This window comes from Petaurus breviceps, unplaced genomic scaffold (genome assembly GCF_028583685.1).
Source record: "Petaurus breviceps papuanus isolate PSGF00001 unplaced genomic scaffold, PetGlider_PUasm1.0 688, whole genome shotgun sequence".
NCBI lineage: Eukaryota > Metazoa > Chordata > Mammalia > Diprotodontia > Petauridae > Petaurus > Petaurus breviceps.
Genome location: NW_027186457.1, coordinates 28739072 through 28764273, shown reverse-complemented (window position 1 = coordinate 28764273; position 25202 = coordinate 28739072). Strand labels below are relative to the sequence as shown.

The following is a 25202-nucleotide window of genomic DNA, read 5'->3' as shown; positions in this document are numbered from 1 at the left end:
TATATATGTATATAGGGATTATATATATATTCTGTTATTATAGGGATTGTTTTACTTTTCTGTTTATTTCCCAATCCCTTAACCCTATATTTCTACATTGTAAGTAGTCAATATATGAATATTCAGGCATTTGTTGATTCATATAATTCTTTATAGCTTAGAATATTTTAAATTCATTATCTCATTTGGGACAAGTATCATAGATAGGTGATGGTGTGTAATGGGAATGCAAATTTGGAAGATCTTCCCTGCCCCTAGGCTAAAATGCACCTGAAGCCTGGGGTGGGAGGCTTGTTTTTCAGTAGATATTTCTTGATTGGCCAGTGAGTCAATAAGGTTGTTACATTCTCTGAGCCAGGAGAAGGCTATATAAGCCCTGATGTGTAGGTTTGTTTTGGGACTCACTTTGAGAAGTGTTCTGTGAATTCTGAATTCTGGGAAGCCGTTGTTGAGAGTCCCCCGGCTTTGAAAAACCCAGATGTGGAAACCCAGGTGTTGACTGGGTATGGATGTAATGGTTGGACAGTTTGGAAAGCTGTCTACTTGATCTGTTTCTGTCTTGATAATTCTGCCTGTATGCTTTGAAGTTCGGGGTGCTGACCTTTTTCCCCTGAACAAGGTAAACGATATATGTCTGACTGATTAAAGTAAGCTTGTTAACCCATTTTGAGTTGCTTTCCTTTAACAAAGCAGATCCAAGAACCTGTATGGGCAGCCACCCTGAGCACGCTTGGGGTGCTTGCCGCTGCATGGTGGTGATAACGATCATGATAGTGATGATGATGGTGATGGTGATAGTGGTGATACCTGGAATTTATATTATTCTTTAAGCTTTACAAAATGCTCAGCATATATTTTCTCATTTACTCCTCACAATAATACTATGAAGTTGAAGCTACAATTATTCCCATTTTGCAGATGAGGAAACTAAGGCTTAGAGAACTTCCTGTGATGTGCCTAATGTAACTAGTGTCTGAGGTGGGATTCAAACTGAAGTCAACCAATAAGTCAAGAAAATTTTTAATAAGAGCCTACTATGTGCCAGGCTGTGAGCTAATCAGTGAGGATACAAAAAACATAAAACAGCCCCTGCTTTCATGGAGTTTATTATCTAAGAGTTGAGACAACATGCAAACAACTATATATAAATAAGGCACATACAAGAAAATGGGAAATAATTGGGAGAGCTCTCAGGTTCTAAGTCTAACCCTCTATTGACTATGTCATGCTATCTCTAGTTACCACATGGTTTATTACTCCTTTTTTTCAGATAAGGGAATTAAGGGTCAGAGAAGAGAAAGGTCATAAACATTTTAATATTCATCATTACATTCCAGTGATTTAAAAATTTCCCAGAACTCTGTCCCTTGGAGAAGTGGAATATGATTCCACTACAAAATCATATATTTGGGTACAAAATGAAGCTATATTCTGATTTCTCTTAAGTCCAGATGTCACCTTTGTTCAAAGTAAAAACCAGAAAGCCACACATGCTCAGGTGCTTCCTGGCAAGAAGAATAGCCACAGAGTGCCAGGTACTAAGCAAAGTTCTGATGCCCATGATGGACAGAGAAAATATGTCAAGATTTCTTAGTGTATGAGAGAAAATCATGGTGGCGTGGAAAGGGCTGTGGACTTAGACTAAGAAAACCTAAGTAAGAAAATCGTATCAGCCATATCATGTATGACTGAGCAAGTCAGCTCTCTGGGGCCTTGGTTTCCTCATCTGTAAAATGATGGGCTTGGATCAGATGAACTCCAAGGTCCCTTCCTACTCTGGATCTATGATCCTGTGAGAAGTCCTAACTGCAATGGATGACAGAAACACTTTTATTACCCAAGGAACACTGCAATTTGTCAGGTCACATTTCATTAAACCTGTCAGAGGATTGATTTTGTTCATACTTTAATTATGTCTAAATCGAGGCATTTATATATTTAGCAAATGTGCTGATAAACAGATGTAAGTCACTGAATTACTCAGGATTAAAAAGCCTGGAAATAAAATATCCTCTGCAAACCTTAAACGCCTCCCTCCCCTGTAAAGACTGTGCTCTTTGCTGTACGTCCATTGATCTTGTCATTGCTGTTTTGGTCGTGGCGTTAGGGCCATCACTGTGATCCTCAAAATGTTTTCTCACTTTGTTCTCTTAAGCTCACTATAGTCCTTCTGTCTTCTGTGCCTCTGGGACCTATATAATCTAAAGTGATCAGACCAGAGGAGATCTCTTCTTCCATCACAGACTTTGACATAAGCAATTCTGACTTTTGTATGTGTTTCACCATGAATCCAAATACAATCGCAGGATTCATAGCTGGAGGTCATCTTAAAGATTATCTAGTACAACTCTGAGATTGCACAGATGAGATAACTGAGGCCTAGAGAAGAGAAGTGAGCTACCAAGGTCACAGAGTTAGTAATTGGCAGAGATAAGACCAAGGTCTGTCCTATCTTTGTCCCTCACTTCCCTATTATCCTAAATAACTCGATGGTGTTTCACAAAATCAAAGCCTAGGGTTTTAATAAATACATTGAGCTAGAGGGAACATAGAGGCCATCTCAACTGAGCCTTTAATATGGCTTTGTTTTTTTTTAATTACTTTTATTAAGGTCTTAAATTTTTATGTCACACTCTTTACTACATTAAATCCTCCTACCCCACCTCTCAATAATTCTTTTCATGTAACAACAATAAAAAGTTCATCAAAACTACCCCATCTCAGTTACATAGCAAATGTTCAATAAATGATTGGTGGGGTCATCTAGCTGGTGCAGTGGATAGACCACTAGTACTGGAGTCAGAAAGGACCTAACTTCAAATTCAGCCTCAGACACTTACTAACTATGTGACTTTGGCCATGTCACTTAACCCTGATTTCCTAATATATATACACACTATATATATACATACATATATACACATACATATGTATATACATACATATATATACACATACATATATATATGAATATTAACTAATTTGAACTAACTTGAAGTAACCAACACAATTATAACTCCTAATAGCAAATGCAACATTCTATCACTATGTCTGTCCTCCCGTCTAAAAAATGTCATCTGGAAGAGTATAAACTGCTTCAATACACAGCCAATCTATGCACATTCAGCTGAGGTTGAACTTCTAAAATTATTTGTATTTTTTTTTCTTTAAGTCACACTAAAAAACATTGATTTAAAAAGAGCAGAATTACTCACTGCTTCACAGTCCTTTATCAGTTGTATTGACGTTTGTCTTACCGCTGAACCTTAATACCTGGAAGAGAAAAGTGAGGATGATGACTGTGCAGCTCCCACACACTCGAAGCCAATTCATGCAACAAGTGAACACATCATCCTGTGATGTCATCGGTCCTCTCCAAGAATGAAGAACACAGAAGAAGAACAACAAAAGAATTGGTGAAATGAGGTTAAACACTTATTTGTGGTCCAGATTGATCATTACAGATAAACAAAATTCAACTTCATGTTAGTATTCCTCCAGTAGTGACTTGGTACATTATTTTCTTGGTGTAGCAGTTCATTCTGTAGAAGTGTTTAGAAGTCATCCATGTTGCTTTTAGAAATTTTTTTAAGCTATTTAATTCAATATAGCAAAATAATACTCTATTGCATCCATATCGTGCAATTTATCCTACTCATTCCTCAATCAATCAATGAACAAGTATTTATTAGCATCTATTTACGTGGAATTAAGAGTGCCACACACTGAGGTACACAAGTACATAGAATGAAATGGTTACCTGCTTAGTTTTCAGACCTTTCTGTTAGGGTATAAAGAGTTGCTATGAAAACTTGGTTATATATGGATTCTTTTAGTCTGCCTTTGAACGCTTTGGGGTAAATATCCAACGATTGAATTTCTAGGTCAGAGTATATTGAACAGTTCACTGACTTCACTCAGAAAAATCCCAGCTGCTCTCCAGGATGGTTGTACCAATTCACAGCACCAACAAGAGTGTATTGCTGTGCCTACTTTCCCAGATCCTCTCTGACACTATTTCTGTATTTTTGTCAATTTGATCACTTTACTGAGTATGAGATGAACAATACCTTCATTTTACACGTAAGGAATCAGAGGTACAACATAAAGGTTGTGAAAAAGTGAATAAATGCCATGTAAAATGGCTTCTGCTTTAAGCTAATGGGACTTAGTGCATTGATTTAGTTTTATTTTTCAAACTGTCAGCATTTTATCCAATGAATATGTCTTTTCATGATACTATGGGATTTTATGGTCAATAGATACCTGGTAATGTAAAATCTTCCCATATAAAAGGAGCAGTGGAAAGTTATCTAGTAAAGGCTATTGTTTGGCACGTTTTGCCTGTGCTATAGCTCAAAGGGATCCCAGGAATGCTTAGAATTCTTATTTATTTTCGATGATAGTCATCAGATGGAGTATAAATTGTACCAACACACCGCCACTCGAGTGAGTTCAACTGCCCAGGGTTCGTTTCCATTTTCCCTTCAGAAATTGTTTCTGTCAATATTTTGATTTAAGCAGGCCCAAAAGGAAGGAAGGAGAAAGATTTAATCAGAGGATTGTCAACCGTCTGCATATGCCTAAGAATTAGTGAGCACCGCTGTGTCTCCAACTCAGTAGACCCGGCATTTCTGAAGAGATGCATCTTTTATGCATTTTTTCTAAAATCATTTGTTTCTGGGATGTTTTTCTCCCTCTAGGAAGTATTTGCCAGAAGTAGACAAAAAGCCTCTGGTAATAACAAATTGGTTCAAACAGCAACACTTCTGAGGAGGTCTGACTGAAGAACTTAGAATGAGAATATGGGAGATGTGCCCTTCTCAGGCACTGGGTGAAAGGAGAGAACCTTTGCTGAAAATGTCAATATCTTAACCCAAAAAGGTCATTTTGACCATGGCCATGGACCACTTAGATTTTGAGCAGCCATAGGTATCCTAGTGTAGGTTACAATATTTTAAGAATGAAATTCCACAGAATATCAGATCTATAAAGAATATTATGGGATCCCTTCCCTTCCAGGCATCAGGGTTTTTGAAAGTGGTTAATGTTCATCTATTCAATCAGCTAGCATTTATTAAGCATCAACTACATAGTGCTAGAAATAAAAAAATTGGAATAAAGAAAACAAAATAGAATAAAACAAAAAAAGAATAAAGTCCCTGGCCTCAAGGAGATTACACTTTTCTGGGTGGATACACTATTTGCATAAAAACAAAACAAAAATATCTAATAGAGTTGTGGACTCATTAATTTTGGTATTCACTCCATCTATTATTATTATTATTATTTAATATTTATATAATACTTTAAAGTTTACAATGTGCTACACATATATCACTTGATATTCACAACAACCCTATAAAGTAAATACTGTTATTAACCTCATTTTACATAAGATGAAACTGAGATTAAGAGAAGTAAAATAATTTGCCTAGAGCCCCACAGATAATAAACTTCTGAGACAGGGTTTGAACCCATTTCTTTCTGACTCCAGTCTTCATACCCTCCCCACTATCACATCAATAATACAGGTCATTAATGAAGTTGCCTATGTGTGCTCAGCCTAGGTGATCTTTTCCACAATATTCCCAGTGAGATTGGGCCATGCTTACTTTCTTTGGGATAGTGAAGACATTATTAGAAGAGCCCAGGAAACTGTGTGTATATGTTTGTATGTATGTATACATGCATGTATGCATATATACATATGCATTCATTCATGTCTGTCTTTCTGTATGTGTTATCCCTTGCTCCATGTGAGCAACATGACTTCTTTTTTACTGGTATACTCCTTTGATGTAATCCATTGTTATTTCTTTTCAGTAATTCATTGCAACCTACTCACACCCACTCTGTACCTTCTGGGGGCATGTTCCCGCTCAATTATTTGGAGGCTGCAATGTTCCATGACTCATAGTCATATAACAACACTTAAAGAATTTTGGTATTTAAAAGTTGGGTCTTCGTTTTAGGGAAATGTTTAGATACATTATAAGAACTTTGTAATTTTCCGAAGGCGATTCATCCTAATGTCCCTGTCCTGTTCAATTCAACAATCATTTTTAAGTACTTAGCCTGTATCAGACTCTATGTTTTATTCTGGGGATACAGGAAAAAGAAAAAGAAAGAGAGAGAGAGAGAGAGAGAGAGAGAGAGAGAGAGAGAGAGAGAGAGAGAGAGAGAGAGAGAGAGAGAGAGAGAGAGAGAGTGCAAATATAGCTCTTTGTCCTAAAGGCTCTCAAATTCTAATGGGGGAAAATATGCTAATGCCTGTTTACATATAAGATTTATACAGGCAAACCCAAGCAAGTTCTGTTACAGAAGATACAATTTCAGGTAAGTCAAGAATAAAACCCTGGAAGTCAGGAGGTGGAGGTGAAGAGGATGAACATTACAGGTAGAGGAGACAGCCAATGAAAAGGCACAAACACCAAATGCCACAAAGATGGGGTGTAAATGAGGGATAGCAAGGCAAATATCTCTGGATCAGAGTATGTGGAAGGTAATAAAGTATAATAAGATTAGACAGTAGAAAGGGTTTAGGTTGTAAAGATTTTGAAAAGTCAAAAAGTATTTTATATCTGATCATGAAGGTAATAGGGAGCCACAGAGTTTTTTTTTTTTGGGGGGGGGGAGAGTGATGTGATCAGACCTGCACTTTAGGAAGATCACTAGGGAAGAAATGTGGAGAACAGATGAGAGTGAGGGAAATTAAAGGAAGGTGGTTCAGTTAAAAGACTATTACAATATTCTAGGTGTGAGGTGATGAGGGCAATTACAAGAAAAGAGATTTACTTGAGAAATGTTATAAAGCTAGACATAACCGGAGATCAGGAAAGAAGTTAGGGTGGGATATATAGATCTAGTAACTATCTGCATCGAAATGATGAATAAACCCATGGGAACTGAAGAGATCAGCTAAAGAGAAAGTATACAGGAAGAAGAGATAAAAGTCAAGGAGAAAGTCTTAAGGGGGTGGGAATAAGAGTTACTTGAATGAAAATCCAAGAAAGACTGAGAAAGATTGGTCAGAAAAGTAAGAGCGAAACGAGAACAGGACAGAACAGTAATGTGAAGACCCAGAAATATTGAAAAGAAGGATGAATATCAATAAAATGTTATTAAATTTGCTAATTAGAGAGATCATTGTTTTGTAGATATGACAGTTATATTTGAATGATGAGGTTGGAAGTTTGAATGAATCCGATTTAGAAGAGAAGAGAGGAAGTGGAGGTACTGATATGATGGCTTTCTCAAAGAGTTAGACAAAAAAGGCATGGATTATTGTTATTGCTTATTAATATTTATTGAGCCCAATTTGTTTGAACCCATAATGACACTCTGAATGCAGTAACTCCAGGAATTCCAGGGATGGTTATGAGGAATTTGGGGTACTCCCAGGTCATAGATCCACCGAAAACATTCTTGCTTTGTTTGGGTTCCCACACGCAGGTCTTTTGGGTTCTTTGTGTTTTGACTTTGCACAAATTTGATTGAACTTTCATATTTACTGATACCCATCTCAATCTATCTTACTTTCAATTTGCCCTCTCAGCAAAATTGCTTAAATGCATACATGTAATTCATGTGCAGGTTTCTTTTCTAATAATGTAAGCCTTCCAGAACTTGGATCAAAGGGAGTCATAGCCTCCTTCCAGCTTGCTCTCCTTTAATAAGTGATTTAATAAATGTCTTTGTAAAACCACATCAGAATTGGGTATTTGTTCTCTTGAACAAAGGGAGGAGATGGGACAATAGCTAGTATAGATTATAGGAATTTTTTAAAGCATATGCTGAAAGGGACATTTTCATAGGCAGCAGGAATGCACCCAGTAGAGAAGTAGAAACTGAGGATTAGGCAGAGAAATAGGAAAGAGAGAGTCAACCTGCTAAAGAAGAAAGAATGGAGTGGTATCAAAGATACATTTAAAGAAGTTTGCTCTGGCAAGAAGAAGGACCATTTTATAAAATGTGAAACAAGGGTGAAGGAAGATTAAATGGTCGAGGGCATCTAAGTAGTATGGAATAAGGAGGAAGACAGAAGAGGGAAGTTGACATTAATGAATTCAATTTTGTTTTGGTGAAATATGTATGTATTCTTCAAGTGAGAGAGTAGGGGCAAAGTATGCAAGAAGAGACTTGAAGAGTTTTAGAAATTTTTGGAAAATCCACCTTAGTGAGGACAGTGAATCACCAAGTGCTTTGCTGAAGTAAGGGTTCTAGAAATTATATAACAAATTTACAGTAGACCAAATCAGAATAGTTTCATGATTTTCTCTGTTTAGCATCACATAAATAGGAGCACTGGTAGTGGATCATGGAAGTAATCCAAGTTTGGGGCTTTGCAGGGCATGATCAGTAATAGGATAACAGGATAAGGAACTCAAGCATAGGAAGGAGGGTTGAGTTGAACCTAGGATCAAATGAGATAATATTTGTAAAAAAAAGTGGTTAGCACAGTGTCTGGCAAATAGTAAGTAGATGTATAGAAATATGTATTAAATTCCCTCCCCCCTTCTCCTCTCTGTATCCCTAGGCAATAAGAATATACATTATAGAGAAACTGATGACTTCCATCAAGAGAGAGTTCTCACACCTATATCACAACTCTAGGCCATTTACCAGTACAAATCTCTATATCTCTATAAATAAATCCAAATCAAGCTCTTTATTTGAACATATGTATGATATATGAACATGTGTATGATATGTATTATATATGTATCTAAATTAGATGAAAATATAACAATGTCCTGTATATTACAAAAATTTGGACATCTCCAATATGGAGAGGTTCTTTCATTTTATTTGGATCTACCAGGACACAGTATCTCTGAGTCTGGTGTTGTGTGTGCCATTACTGCTATTAGACACATTGAGGGACAAAGGATAATCTCAATAGATGAAAAGTTATTAATGATGGCAGCATAATTTGTATTGTTTGGTTCCAAAAACACTTAGGCAATTCTAAAGAGGTGTATCTAATTGTCATAATTGTTACATGTTAAAGGATTATTTGCATGTAGATTTTTTTCTTGTTGATTCCATACGCTTTAATGATTACTTGGATGACCAATTCCACTAAACATGGTCTTAATAAATGGATGACATTTGGCAAGCAGAATGTCATAAAGTGAATTTAAATTAAATTTCTATTTGAGAAACAGAAGGCAAGGTATGGCCGGGTGGATGAAATGGGAGAAGACAAATATTTAATAACCTACCATAAAGAATCATTGGACAATGGGAAACTATTTGACAAGCAAGTGTTTGAGGACAAGGCCTCATTTCATTCATCCAAAGAGCACTGTGTGGATATCCCTGGAGCTGATTATGATCAATCAAAGAGTTGGGAGCATAGATGGGCATTGCATGTGGGCCTCGCGTGCTTGTATATGTCGGTAGAAGTTATTACAATTGCTTCCTCACTTTCTCCTTGGGTACAAGCGACAATACCTACCCAGACTTATGTCAGCACACCAGCCCACATTCTGTGCACATTCCCGGTAGGGAGGAACCTTGAAAAAATTTGAATTCAGACATTTTATTGAACAGAGAAGTGGAATATCTTGTTAAGATGATATGACATTACAAATTTACCCGAAAGTATCCTTGGAAATCATCCAGTCCAACCCTCTGCCACAATTCTACAATCAAGGAAACAAAGAGAGGTAAAGTAATTTGCTCAAGGTTGAATAGGTAGTAAGCAACAGAACCAGGATTCAATCCAGGACCCTCTCATTCCACATACAGTGTTCTTTCCACTTATACTGAATACAAGACCCCATTTTTACTGCTTTTGCTCTCGTGCTAAAATAGGAAAGAGGTCCCTCTCCTACGGACTATCATAACTTTAGTGAGGCACTCATCTTTCAAATCAAACCTTCCATTTTTCCTAAATTCAACATTAATGTAGATGGCATCAGCAGTACACTAATTATGAAAATTGAAAATATCAGAATTTGGACTTTTTCCTCTCTCATCCCCTCATTATATCCAGTAATTAATACCTTTTAAATTTGGTTGTGCACAATTCATTGAATGTATCCCCTTCTCTCTAGTCCCACTGATACCAACTCTATTATTATATCTTACATAGATTACTGTAAGAGCCTCTAAACTGACCTCCCTGCCTCCAGTCTTTCCTTTATACAATTTACCTTCCTTGCAGATGTCAAAGTAATTTTCTAAATAAATAGCTATGTTAACATTGTCCCTCCCCTCAAAAAGTTCCATTGGCTCCCCTTTGTTTTCATAATAAACACTATTTTAAAAACCTGTCATTTAATTGTTCCTATGCCAAAATGCTTATACAGATGTCTTCTCTCCCCCATCATTACCTTAGGTACAGACCCACAACTAGGGTGAGATAAATAGAGCTTTGTACCAAGACACCAAAATATAGAAGTAAAATTTTAATATGTGTATTCCTTTAATAAAATTATATTAATTAAAATGCACTATATCCTTACTCACTTAAATTTGTCTCAATTATTTTCTGCATTATTTTCACATAATATATTATAATATTACTAGGAAGGCAGATTTGCGCTGATTGCCCCAGGCATGATATGAGTGGGTGACTCCAGGCACCAAAATTGCTAGTTATAGCTCTGAATCTTCACTGAGGAGCTACTTAACCAGGTCCTCAGCATGTCTTTATTTTTCCTCCTACTTTTCTGATATTAATTAGTATTTGGACTAGGAGGTAAGCAAAGAAAATCAAGTAAACTCAAGTTGGCTTAGCTTCTTGATAGCTATATTATTTTTAAAATATTTAGGATGAAAACAAAGAATTTAAGTTTTCTATATATTGTTACTTGGTACTTTAAGAAAAAGTGTATTTTATTCTCAATATGTATGCATATTGAAATATATATAATTTTGGTTGTTTAGAAGATTTGTCAAAACTCCTTTCTGGCAGTTTTCTTTGGCAAAGATACTGGGATGGTTTATCATTTCCTTCTCCAACTCATTTTACAGATGATGAAACTGAGGCAAGCAGTGGGAAATAACTTGTTCAGGGTCACATGACTATTAAATGTCTGAGGCCAGATTTGAAATCAGATCCTTCTGACTCTAGTACCAACACTACATCCACTGCCCTGTGCAGAGACATATTATGTATATGTGTATATATTTATATAATATATGCGTTGGGAGGAGAGTGAAGCACCAGCATCTGTGGCAGTTTCCAGACTTCTCAATTAATAAACACCAAAGACAAAGTAAAACGTCAGTGTGGAACTCTGTTAGAGCAGAGGTGGATAGAAGAGAGTGGTGTTGTCTCTGCCCCCAAGGCAAGAAGCAGCAGAGGTGTAGCAGCTGTACTGCATGGCTGCCTCAGGAGCTCCTGGCCTTCAGATTGTAGAGGGTTCAATCTACCATTCAAAGGGTAATCTCTCTTGCTTTAACTGGCTTGGATCTGGATTCCAGTCTTGCGTAGAGGTCCTGGGGTGTGCAGTCAGGTGCCAGAGACTGTGGGGACTGCAGAGAGTGTGCCCTCCTGATTGCTCTAGGAGCTGTGAAAACCCCAGTGATTTGGGACAAAACTCTCTCCATTCTGAAAGCAGAGTTCTACCATGGCAGAGAATTCAAAAGTCAAGTAATTGACTGGCAACATGAGCAAGCATAGGAAATGCAATCCTACCCTATTCCTTTATTGGGGACAAAAAGGATCAAAGCACGGAATGGGAGGAAGAAAACAAAGTCAGAACTCCTGCATCAAAATCTCCCAAGAAAAAATGTGACTGGTTACAGGCAATGGAGAAGCTCAAGAAGGATTTTGAAAACCAAGTAAGAGAAGTGGAGGAAAAATTGGGAAGAGAAATGAGAATAATGCAAGAAAAGCAAGTCAACAGCCTGACTGAAGGAAATAACACCTTAAAAATAGACTAACTCAAATGGCAAAAGAGGCCCAAAAATCCAATGAGGAGAAGAATGCTTTAAAAAGCGGAATTTGCCAGATGGAAAAGGAATTTCAAAAACTCACTGAAGAGAATAATTCCTTCAAAATTAGATTGTAGCAAATGGAAGCTAATGACTTTATGAGAAATCAAGATAGTATAAAATGGATCCAAACAAATGAAAAAAACTAGAAGGCAATGTGAAATATCTCATTGGAAAAACCACTGACCTGGAAAATAGATCCAGGAGAAATCATTTCAAAATTGTTGGACTACCTTAAAGCCATGATCAAAAAAAGAACCTAGACATCATCTTTCAAGAAATTACCAAGCAAAATTACCCTGATTTTCTAGAACCAGAGGGCAAAACAGAAATTGAAAGAATTTACCAATCATCTCTTGAAAAAGATCCCAAAAAGAAAACTCCTAAGAATATTATAGCCCAATTCCAGAGTTCCCAGGTCAAGGAGAAAATACTGCAAGCAGTCAGGAAGAAACAATTTGAGTATTATGGAAACACAATCAGGATAACACAAGATCTAGCAGCTTCTACGTTAAGGGATAGAAGGGTTTGTAATATGATATTCTGGGAGTCAAAGGAGCTAGGATTAAAACCAAGAGTCACTTACCCAACGAAACTGAGTATAATGCTTCAGGGGAAAATATGGTCACTCAATAAAATAGAGGACTTTCAAGCATTCTTCATGAAAAAACTAGAGCTGAACAGAAAATTTAACTTTCAAATACAAGAACCAAGAGAAGCATGAGAAGATAAACAGGGAAAAGAAATCATAAGGAACTTATTAAAACTCAACTATTTACATTCCTACATTGAAAAATTATAATTGTAAGTCATGAGACTTTTCTCAGTATGAGGACAGTTGAAGAGAATATATACATATATATGTATGTATAGGAATGTGTAGGTGTGTATAAATATATGTGAGGGTGTGCATATGTATGTACATGTATGCATAGACAGAGGGCACAGGACAAGTTTAATATGAATGGGTGATATCTAAAAAATAAAATTAAGAGGTGAGAGAGGAATATATTGAATGGAGAAAGGCAGAGATAGATTAGGATAAATTATCTCGTATAAACGAGGCAAGAGAAAGAGGAAGAGCAGGAAGGTAAAAGGGAATGGGACAACTTACTCTCATTGATTTTGGCTTAAGAAGGGAAGAACATATACACTCAATTAGGTAGCTTATCCTACAGAAAAATAGGGGAGGAAAGGATAAAAGGGGGGATGATAGAAGTGAGCGCAGATTGGGGGAGAGGGTAGTTAGAAGCAAACTCTTTTGAAAAGGGACAGGGTCAAAGGAGAAAATAGAATTAGTGAGGGGCGGGATAGGATGGAGGGAAACATAGTTTTTCACAATATGCCTACTATGGAAATATTCTGTATAACTACACATGTACAACCTATACTGAATTGCTTATCTTCCCAGTGGGGGTGGGTGAGGAGGGAAGAAGAGAAAAAATCTGGAACTCAAAGTTTTAAAAACCAATGTGTATTTAAAAAAACTATTAATTAAATATGTGTGTGTTGGGAGAGAGACAGAGAGACAGACAGAGAGAGAGAGAGAGAGAGAGAGAGAGAGAGAGAGAGAGAGAGAGAGAGAGAGAGAAACTCAGGATAACCAAGAATTAAGTACAAATTCTAAGGGACTTAAAACAATTCAGTAAGTCTCTGATGAGCACATAAAAATTTCAATTTAATAAATAGGAAAGCAAATTGGGGTGAGGAGATTCTGCTCTTCATTAACATGGACTGCATTAAGACAAATTTCTCTGTTCTTTTCTACCTGCAAAAGAGATCATATTCCTTCCAGAATGGAAATGGTGTTCAGTGAAAGACACCAAGCATCATTAATGCTAGTTTTCCATGTTGTGGGCCCTCTGACCCATATATTCCAGAGTTCACTCCTCTGACCATATTAATTAGTACTAAGCAGACTTCCTATCAGCTCTCATTTCCTGAGAGTGCCCCAGAATTTCATGGCTAACAAAGAGAGCAGGAGTCAGTGTCAGGGCAATGAGACTCTGTGACAGGCATAGAAAGTTCATTTCTGACCCTGTTCATCTCTTCTGAGAAGCATACATCACTACCCATCTTTTTTTTAAGGAAACAAGGAAAATAAACCTTCAAGCAGGTCTGCAATTATTTAGGCATTTTTTTTCAAAATGATTCCAAATTGTTAGGCCCAATTTACCATCTCACTGAGACTTGATATGCCTAAGTCTGATCGTTGCTTTTGTGACTTTTGATCAAAATCTCTTAACGTTGATTTAAAAGGGTGTGCCTGTCTCACTCCCAAATTCCATCTTCTACCTAGAGGCTGAAAATGACAGTCTTTCAATGTGAGAGTGAGGATGTGCTCTGCATTTAATCATAGTGTCTGAGAACTCAGGATGACAGGTTGGAATCAAATAAGGCCAGAGACGTCACCTAGTCCAGGGGTCCTTAATTAGGTCTGTATCATAGATCCCAATGGTCATTTGTTTTTATATGAATGGAATTAAAATTTTAATTAATAACATGTGTATATTTTCAGTGAACTATTTATATGTGCACATTTATCTATCTGTCTAAATGAGTTATTTTTTGTGTAATGGAACACTTAGGCAGTTTGATGAAAGGCATGCTCTGATTCTCAGAATAATATTTTTAATTAATTATTAAATATATAACACTTAATATAGAATAAATGATATATAATATATATTTATATATATAATCTAGAATATAGAATGATCAACACAATGTGTGAATGCCATATAATCTATAGTCTATATAATGTTATATATAACAATATATAACATACAATATGATATGACATAATATAATAATAAATATATAGTATATAAGAAATCAAAATATTAATAGTTATTAAATTATATTTATAAAATATTTGCTATCTTAAATTAATAAAATTTATGATTATGAAGGAAACTATTGAAATAGAATTATAAAAATTTGTTGTTGTTGTCGTTTTCAAGTTCACAAACCCCACATTAAGAAGTCCTGATCTGGTTTAACCCCCAAATTTTAGAGGGGGAGAATTGAGTCCTGGAAAGGAGGTTGAAGAACTCACAGCTCTGATTTTCTAAGGAAAATATGGGTATGAATGTTACCTCTGACTCCTACCAACTGTGTTCATAGGATAAGAAACTCCACCTCCCATCCATGAGCCTTTTCACTGACTATATGTATGGCATGGCTGAAATTGTCTCCCTCCTCATCTCCACTCTTGGCTTCCATGGCTTCCTTCAAGTTTCATCTTAAATCCCACCTTCTCCAAGATGCCTTACCTGATTCCTCTTAATCCTACTGCCTTTCTATGTTCTTTTTTTAAATCTTTTATATATCATATTTGTACATAGCAATTTGCATAATGTCTCCCCAGTTAGATTGTGAGCTCCTAGAGAGAAAGGATTTTTTTTTTTTTGTCTTTATAGTCCAGCATTTAGCACAGTGCCTGGAACACAGAGTAGATGTTTAATAAATACTTATTGACTGACTATCATTGCAGATTAAGTGGCAAAGTAAATAGAGCATAGGACTTGAAAAAAGAAAGATCTTAGTTTGAAACCTGCCTCAGATACTTACTAGCTGTGTGGCCCCGAGCAATGCAATTTCAGCTCTTCCTGTCTATTTCCACATCTGTAAAATAAGAATAACAATGCACAGAGGTGTGCTGGTGAATGCATAACAAGCAGCTCTCAGGAATGTTAGTGAGAGGAGAGAATGGGCACAGAGTACATTTTTTAAAGTTTAATTTATATCATTAACATTTTCTCCATCAATTTCTCATCTTGACAATTGGTAAAACAATAAATTAAGCCTTGATTGGTATCATTTGTCAATTTCTGAGGTGTAAATGCTCCCAGGAGAAATTGAACAATCTTTGCTTGCTTTTGATTGCTTTGCTTTTGTGAGCAGATTGACTGCAGCACACCCTTGTGCTACATACCTCACAAAGTTGTTGCAGGAATTAAACGAGTTAACATATATAAACCACTTTGTAAACCTTAAGCACTATGTGAATGTCTTTGTAAGTGTTATTATTAACCAGGAAAACCAGCAAACATTACTTTAATTTAAATTTAATTTAATTATTTGTCATTTTTAAATGCCTACTGGGAATAAGGAGTATAGTAGACTCAGGACTGCAAAGACAATCTGAAAAGAGTCCCCGACCTCAAAGATCTTACTTTCTACTAGGCTGATACAGTTTATAAGCTAGTGTTTATCTTCTAAGGAGCAAGTGTCTATGTTCTAATTTGAGGAGATTAGTAAGACTAACACCTAAGAGGAGTGGGGACAGTTTGCTACAAGAGACAGCATCTACTATGACCCTTGAAAGATGCTGGGGATTTTACAAGGCTGAGGTCAGGAATGAGTCTATAACAGCAAAAGGGGAGAGCCTGTGCAAGGAGTAGGTGGGAGATGGGGTGTCAAGTTTAGGAAACCAGAAATAGGCTAATTTGAGTAGAACAAAGAAGGTATAAAGGGGAATAACAGGCGATTACCTTCAAAAGGTACAAATTCTATTCATTCCAAGGCATATGACTTAGAAGGTAGCAGTGACACAGCAGGTAGAGCATTAGACCTGGAGTCCAGAAGATCTGAATTCCAACGAACCTCAGACACTTACTAGCTATGTGATGTGTTACTTAATTTATGTCTGCCTCAGTTTTTCATCTGTCAAATGGGGAGAATAATAGCACCTTCTTCCCAGGGTTGAGAGGACATGATGAGATGCCAATTGTAAAATGCTTTGCAAACCATGAAGTGTGGTGTAGAAGCTAGCTATTAACATTACTATTGATGTGTCCAGAGCACTGGATAGGGAGAGAGTGGATTGGGATCCTAGGGCTAATTCTGTCATGGACTAGTTACATAAACGCAGGGATGCAAGAAGGTTAGACATGCCTCTTCCTTCCAATGGGCATCAGGCATTCAGATAAAGACAACTAGAGTGGCTGATAAATATCCATGAGCACAGCACTGGACTCCAAAGGAATGCTCCCAACTCCTGTGCTTGCCTTTATCTGACCAGCTGGAGATGCATGCATTGAAAGGTCAATGAAGTTTGCTTACTGCTAGACCAGTCCGTTTGCAAAGGCTTCCAGCTCCATTTGTCTCTTTTAGTATAAACTGCTAACACCGCGTGGTATGAAATAGTCTCGTTACATCTGCATTGAGGTAGCTGCTAGAGCAATTGCACGTTCCGCTTAATTTCCCTGAGTCATACAAAGATGGGGAGCCAGCGGCTACCAACAGAGTGCAACTTGCATTTTCTCCTACCCCTTTGCAATGAGAATGTCCTCCCAATCAGTTTTCATATTACACATGAACACCATTGCTGGATCAATAGAATATGACAATGTGTCTCTGTAGCTTAAAATCACAGACCTGACTGACTCATTGGTAAGAGTCACTTTCTTCTACGGTCTCAGGTTCTATAAAACAAAATAAAAATGGCGGACTATACAAGCTCTGAAGCCCCTGCCATATCTATGCTCCATAATTCTAAGATTTTGCACTTTTTAACTTTGTTTTCTGTATTTATCTACTAATGTTATCATGTGATAACTCATTGTGCTGTGCTGATAGTATATTCTTTTTTGTTAAAGGTAATCAGATTTAAGTGACTTGCCCAGGGTCACACAGTTAATAAGGGCCAGATTTGAAGTCAGGTCCTGCTGACTCCAGGGCCAGTCCTATATCTACTACATACCCACTTGTCTCTGAGCTTATGTTCTTGAAAACAATGTAGGGAAAGACAAAGCTTTGTAAAGTCCTCCCAAGAGAGATAGCTTTTTAGCCCAGCAAAGAGCCATATGTCTTGTTGTTAAATCACTAGTCTAGGTAAATGTACAGATGCATATCACCAGAGAATGGATCAATTGATATTTGTTTGGTTTTCACAGCAACATTTATCTAATTGCCTTTTCTCAATCGTTATCCTTTTTTAACTTCTCTGAGCTAAGGCCTTTGAAACTATTGATCCCCTTCTTTGCTTACACAGTTTTTCCTTTATAAGTTTTTGTGACACTGCTTTCTCCTGGCTCTCTTCTTTTCTGGATGACCCCTACTTCTCAGTCTCCTTTGTTGGTTCTTCATTCAAGTCATGCTCACTATCCATGGTTGGTGCCCAAGGCTCTGTCCTGGGGTCATCCTTCCTCTCTACTCTATTGCTTGGTGATTCCATCAACTGCCATATGGGGTTACCTTCTCTATACAGAAGACTTCTAGATCTATCTATCTATCTATCTATCTATCTATCTATCTATCTATCTATCTATCTATCATCTATCTATCATCTTTCTATTTATCTCTATACATACACATGCATGTACACGTACACATACATATACACACATACACATACATATACATATACACATGTAGCCCTAATGTCTCCATGAGCTACCATCATCCATTTACTACCATAAGAGGAACATCTCAAACTGGCTATTCCATGGGCCTCAAACTCAACATAACCAAGACCATACTCATTATTCTTTTTGCCACAACTCTCCTCTCTTCCAAATATCTATTGTTATCATTAAGGTGACCCCCCCCCCCCCCACTCCCATTCAGCCAAAGTCACAACCTGGAATCATCCCTTACTCACATATACAATTCATTGCCAAACTTTGCTATTTCTAACATTACAGTGTTCTTCATCTTCATTCCCTTTTCTCCATCCACACAACTGTAAAGTCAAGATCTCATCACTGCTTGCCTGGACTATTGCACTAGACATCTAATTGGTCCCCTTGCCTCAAGTCTCTTCCCACTCCAATCCTTCCTTCGTTTGGCTACCATGGTTGCTTTCCCTAAAGCATAGCACTCATCATATTGCTGCCCTGATCAGTGAACTTCAGTGGTTCCCTTTTTCTTCTAGGATCATATATCCACTCTTCTGTCATTTAGGCATCTTTAGAACCTGGTTCCTTCCTAACTTTCCAGATTTCTTCTATTTTATTGCCACTGCTCACCCCTAGTATTTTATAACTTCTGACATTAGCCTTCTTCTGGTTCCTCACAACATCCTTTCTCATCCCTTTGCACTAATGTTCTGTACACATAGAATACTTTGCCTTATCACTTCCAACTTCTGGCTTTCATTAAAACTCAGTTCAAACTCCACATTCTGTGGGAGAACTTTCCCAGTGTCCCCAGAAGAAAAGACCATCCTTTCTCAGATTACCTTTATCTAATCTAAATAATAATAATAATAATACTAAACGTTCATGTAGCACTTTAAGGTTTACAAAGTACTTCATAAATATTATCTCATTTTATCCTCATATAGCAACTCCTGGACAACTAGATGGTATAGTGGATAGAGTACCAGCCTTGGAGCCCAGACATCCTGAGTTCTAATCTGGACTCAGACACTCAGTAGCTATGTGACCCTAGGCAAATCACTGTTTGCCTCAGTTTCCTCATCTATAAAATGAGCTGGAGAAGGAAATGGCGAAGTACTCCAGTACCCTTGACAAGAAAACCCCAAACAGGGACATAGAGGCAGATGTGACTGAACAGTAGCAACCCTGGGAGTAGGCGCTATTGTTATCTGTATGAAGAAACTCAGGCAAACAGAGGCTAGGTGAATTGGCCAGGGTAGTGTCTTGTAAGTTCTTGAGGCTGGATTGGACAACATGTCTCCCTGATTCTAGGCCCAGAGTTCTTTTCATCTTACCACTCAGCTCATGCACATATGCATACATGACATATATATGTATTTGTGTGTATTACATACACATGCCTGCACATATACACATAATACATGTACACATAAATGCACATATATGTATATACACATACATACATGCACGTGTCCATAGCTATGTGATGCTTGTATGTATACATGGACATGCACATACATGTGTGCATTTCTATGTGGATTGTTTCATTATTTGTGTGCATGCATATATATGCACCTTTATGATGCCATATCATATTATAGCATGTCACATTATTTCTTTTGTATGTGCCTAATAACTTATATCTTGTTCCTCCCATTAGAATATGACCTCCTTTAGGGCTAGGAATGTTTTTTTTTTCTTTTCTTTGTGCTTATCCCAGTGTTTTTCCCAGTATTTGATTGACACATAGAAAGAGCTTAATAAATGCTGATGTCCATACCAATAAACTCACAGAACCTCAAAGGGCTGAAAGAAGTACTGATGCCCAGATAGTGAAGGTATTTGGCCAAGGGCATAGACGTTTCAGAGATGGGGTTGAAAAGAAAAGACTAATTGGATTTCCCTGGGGGCCCTGCTTGTAGAAGATTTTTGGGGAAAATATTGGTTCTTGAAAAAATAGAAGAATAAAGTATGGGGGCTTTCTCACTGCAGCCAGCCTTCATGCTTTAAAGGTAATGCCCCTGGAAGGAGCTTAAGAGGCAGATGGAACAATTCACTCTTTTTTGTTGATGATGTCACTCTCCATCCAGTCACCTAAAATCCCCACCAAGATGGTAAAAAGCCACTTGAGGATAAGCTGAAAGAGCTGGGGATATTTATTCTGGAGAAGAAAAGACTCAAGGTATGTGAGTGAGGGGAGAGGTAAATGAAGGGACTTGAGTGCAGCTATGTCCAAGAGTTTGAAGGGATATCCTATGGGTGATGGGTTAGACAACTCTCTTTGGCCCCAAATAGAAGAACCTGGAGTGATGGGTGGAAGTTGCCATGCTGCAAAATTTTCAGTTTGATATTAGGAGAAGGTCCTAATAATCTGGATTATTCCCAAACAGAATGAGTATGCCTCTGTGGAGGCATTCCAGGAAAGCTTTATCAGGGACATTACAGAGAAGGTTTGTGTTCAGTTAAAGGACAGACTCTGGGTGAACTAAGGACTTTTCCAACTTCAAGACTCAGTGATTCTTTGAAACCAGACATACAGAAGAAGTCTCAGGATCTACGTGCGACAGAATGTTCAATTTTTCAGTGAAAATTAAAACACTAATACAATAGACTAGAAATGAAGATTAAATAATTTTAAGTTATTTCCATAAAATAGAATAATATTTCTCTACACTGCTTTTCAATGCTATTTTTTCAAATCTAAGTTCAATTTTAGTTTAAAATAAAATTTTCATTACACTTGTCTACTTGGCATGAGGAATATGGTGTCTCTTGATCAATTGCCAAGTTTCTCCTTTCTTATTGAAGATGGTCCCCAAGTAACTATATTTTTCTTTCTTCTGAACAAAAGCATCACTCTTTCCTTCAATCAAGACTTTGGAATCAGCTAGGGCTTTTGAATCAATCCTTGTCGCATACCACCTTAATCTAGCCCTGCCGATACACCTAAATTCAAAGTCACCCAAAGATGTTCAGTCTGTTTTGGTGAATCTTGAACAGAGGAGAGATCAAGTCAGAGCCCAGCTTCTAATAATCCCTTTACACTTGTTCTTTTTGGTAAAAACCTTACTACCCTGGTGTTTTCAATGAAATCAACAACAAATGTTAGCCAGGTGGCTGTTCTTTGCAGTCCCCTTGGTTGATTAAAGCTGCCTTTAAACACAGCTACTGTCCACATTACACAGCTTGTGGGGTCACAATATTGGCTACTGTGATATAGACTTAAGTCACATCATGTAAATTTCAGTGGTGCCCCTGCTATGATAGAAAAAGGAAATTAACAGCAATTACAGTCTAAATGAGCCTCAGAATGCTGTATGCCTCTGGTCAGCACATTATGTTCTGAGCAGGCAAAGAGAATAGAGCCATGTGGAAACTAGGATGGTGGGGAAGGAAGGTGTGTTCAGCAAGGATTTATGTGACCTGAGTGGGAGTGAGCATGGGGAGGAAGGAGCGGTTTTCAATGTTAGCATAATGTTCATTTGAAAGTTAGATAATTTTCCAGTTAGGCTGGTGTCTGTCTGCAGAATCTATGCTCAATCAGAAATCATTAAGAATTAATTGCATGACACAGTTGGATGATAGATAGATGGGGGTCAAAGGAACTGGGTGTGAATCCCTGCTCTGCCCCTTGCTAGCTTGGGTGACCGTGGGTGATCTGCTTTATTTCTTTGCCTTTGGTTACTTCCTCTTTAAAATGATGGGATTGGACTCACTGACCTGTGAGGTCCCTTCCAGCTTTAAATCTATAATCTTATAACCAATGATGTCAGGAATATGAATCTAGGATTAAATATGGAAGATAATTTATGATGTCAGTCATAGAGGCAGCAAGTCACTTAACCCCAACTGCCCTCCAAAAAGCAAAAAAAAAAAAAGACTATTAAAATATAGTTCTTTGACACAACGTGTAAGAGTTCTCTTGATCTATGGGATTTTAGAGATGGAAATGTAATTGAAAAAAATTATAATCATAGGATCTAGAGTTAAAACAGACTACAGAGTTCATCTTGTCCAACACTCTCATTTAACAGATGTGGAAAGTGAGGCTTGGGAAAATGAAATGATTTGCCTAAGGTCACATAGGTTGTACGCTTCGAAGACTGAATTTGAAATCAAATCTTATGATCTGAAAGACAATATTCTTTTTACTATCCCGTGCTAGTATAATAACATAATAACACAGATGAGGCTAAAGACACCCAAAATGTTGGCAGCAATTTTTAAAAATACCTACAATGTGCCAGGTACTGTGCTAAATACCATGAACTTACAAATAAGAAATTGAAACAGCTGCCCTCCATATGCCACCATTCTGTGGGGCAGAAAGAACTCGCCTAGTTTCTTCCTTGAATCTAATGTTTTCTTAACCACTATCCCAAAACTAAGAGGAAAAGTTAAGGAAAATGTTATCAGTCAATCAATGAGCATTTATTTAGCATTTCATGTTCTAGACACAAGGGATGGGGAAAGACAAAGGTAAAAACAGCCCCCCACCCTAGAAGGTGAGTCTAGCTGAGGAATACAAAATAGATGTGTTAAGATCAAGGGTAGGAGGTGGAGGGAAGAGAGGCGCTCAGGCCAGACATAAGTGCTATCTAGAATACATCCTTTGGAGGCAGATGTGTTCTCACTTCTATCTTCTGACTGGTAAGGTCATTCACAGAATTATAGTATGTTAGACATTAAAGGGAGCCCAGAGATCTTTTGGAAACTAGACCACTCTCTTCATCCCCCAGATCAGGACACAGGTGAAGTCACCCAAAGAACAGGGGCATAGCCAGAACTAGAACCCAGCCTGCTGATGCCTGCTTCAGAGTTCTATCTGTTACAGACCCACTCCCCTCCAACCCAGCCTCCACCCTCCTGCCAGATTGATGTCCTTAAAGCACAAATTTGTCTATCACTCACCTTTTCAAGAAATTCAGGCTGGTCTTGATAAATGTCTTTGTGTGTTGGAAGGGAGAGTGCACTGAGTGGAAGGGCTTAAGGGGAAATAGCATTAAAGGTAGTAACAATAATAAAATAACAATAACCAAATCAAAAAGAAAGACAAACACAAGTCCAAAAATAAGTGAATAAGGGGTCTCATAGAAGGAATATAGAAGGTAACGGAGAAGGTGAAATTTGAGTTCGGTCTAGATGAAGCCAAAAGAGATGGTATGATATAGTGAAATGAGAACTGGACATATAATCAAAGGAATTGGGTCCAAGTCCTGACTGTATTTATTCACCACAGACAAATTGTTTAAACTCTCTCTGTCTCCTGATATATAAAAATGGGATAGCTCTTGGAAGGCTAAAATTATGAGCTATAATTGCATACATACAAATTCCATGAAGGCAGAAAACACACCTTATTTATATCAGTCTGTCTCCCTGGGCAGAGTATTTTGCACATAGTAGACATTTGATAAGTCTGGTTGAAGTGAAGGAGGGGTAAGAGGAATCGGGCAGCTCCAACTGAAGGTGAGGGTTTTCTTGCCAGAGGGTACATGCAGCATGCACAAAAGCATATAGGTGGGAATTTCACACGGTTCAGGAGACAAGGCTTAGTGAAAATATAGTCTTTTATGCTGCTACTTCCTTCCAAACTCTTAATTAGGCATTAAAATTTGAGGTAATTATTGTTTTAGAAAATCCTTCCGGTACTCTGACATTTTAGCAATGTCAGGCAAGAGGAAGGAAAGGCCAGATCTTGACTTCAGGAGGAAAGGCAATTCATTCTAGGTAAACATTCTTCAGGAGAGAAAAACAAGGCATTCGAGTTTGGAGCTTATTAGGATTTGTGTTTTGAGCGTGATGTTTTAGGGCTCTCCAAACTCCACGTGGGCGGAGAAGGCTGAGGTTCAGGCAGAAACGGGAACTGTAATTTTCAAATATCTTTTGCAAGAACATTTTGTTTTTCTGTTTCAGAACCTGGTAAACAAGTTGGCTGCTTCCCTGAGTGGAGGCTGGATATAGTGCCTTGAAGGAATTCAGGGTGTGGAGATGATGCTTTGTTTTCTGAGAGTGTATTTGAAAATACTGGATATCAAAGGCACAGGTAAATTAGAGCCCATCGAAAACTAATAGACCTGGATGACACAGAAGCATGTCCCACTTCTGATCTCAAGCTCCTTGGCCCATGCCTGAGAATTGGGATGCTGAGAGAGGGACTCTGCCTTCATCTTGGGTTTGAACAACCAGAGAAAAGGTGAAGAAAAGAGTGATCTCACCTTTGAGCAGATAGGCAGATGAAAATTCCAAGCCAAAGTGGTGTCTATGGGACACCAAACCAACCCAATGTATTGAAGAAAAAAGTGAAAAATTAAATTAAAGCTGTTATTTTATCTTGATAATGTTATATAAAGACTTTGGGTTTTGCTTTCCATTGAAATGATCATTAAATGCACTTTGTTAAAAGTCTGCTTTTAATACAGATGATGTGTCGTAGACCCTGTGAGCATTCCGGGGAAGTTTCTGGACTCTTTCTCAGAAGAAAAAAAAATGTTTTTAAATAATTGAAAGAAATTCTAAATTTCAGTTAGAAGTTAGTGAAAATAATAATGTATTTTTTCCATCCAATTCAGCAGCTCCATAAAATTGTTCCACGGCCCTCTTGGGGTTAAGAACACCTGGTGGAGGGCATTTTTGCTTCAGAATCATAAGAGATTAGACTTGTAAGGAATATCAACAATGCACATGTCCAAGCTGTGGCTCAATAAGAATCCTCTGGACAATTATCCTCCTGACAAGTCATCAGAGCTGCCGGGAGTGCTGCGAGAGGGGGAGCCCAGGGAACTCGCTCTCGCGCTCTCTGACTCTCTGTCTCTCTGTCTCTCTGTCTCTCTCTTTCCCTCTCTGTCTCTCTGTCTCTGTCTCTCTCTGTCTCTCTCTGTCTCTCTCTCTCTCTCTCTCTCT

At 37.7% G+C, this 25202-nt stretch overlaps 2 long non-coding RNA genes across 2 annotated transcripts in view; one reads left to right on the top strand and one right to left on the bottom strand.

Moving 5' to 3' along the window:
• The window catches only part of LOC138174473 (uncharacterized), a 140734-nt gene extending 116003 nt beyond the window's left edge, over nucleotides 1–24731 (top strand). Inside the window, exon 3 of the long non-coding RNA XR_011171730.1 lies at nucleotides 24216–24731. This is a non-coding gene — a long non-coding RNA (uncharacterized lncRNA). The remainder of the gene's footprint in view (nucleotides 1–24215) is intronic.
• Nucleotides 1–25202, bottom strand: part of LOC138174471 (uncharacterized) — a 60871-nt gene that overhangs the window by 17375 nt on the left and 18294 nt on the right. The window contains exons 2-4 of the long non-coding RNA XR_011171727.1: nucleotides 15526–15579; nucleotides 9464–9521; nucleotides 3216–3273 (exon numbers count right to left, since the gene is read on the bottom strand). This is a non-coding gene — a long non-coding RNA (uncharacterized lncRNA). The remainder of the gene's footprint in view (nucleotides 1–3215; nucleotides 3274–9463; nucleotides 9522–15525; nucleotides 15580–25202) is intronic.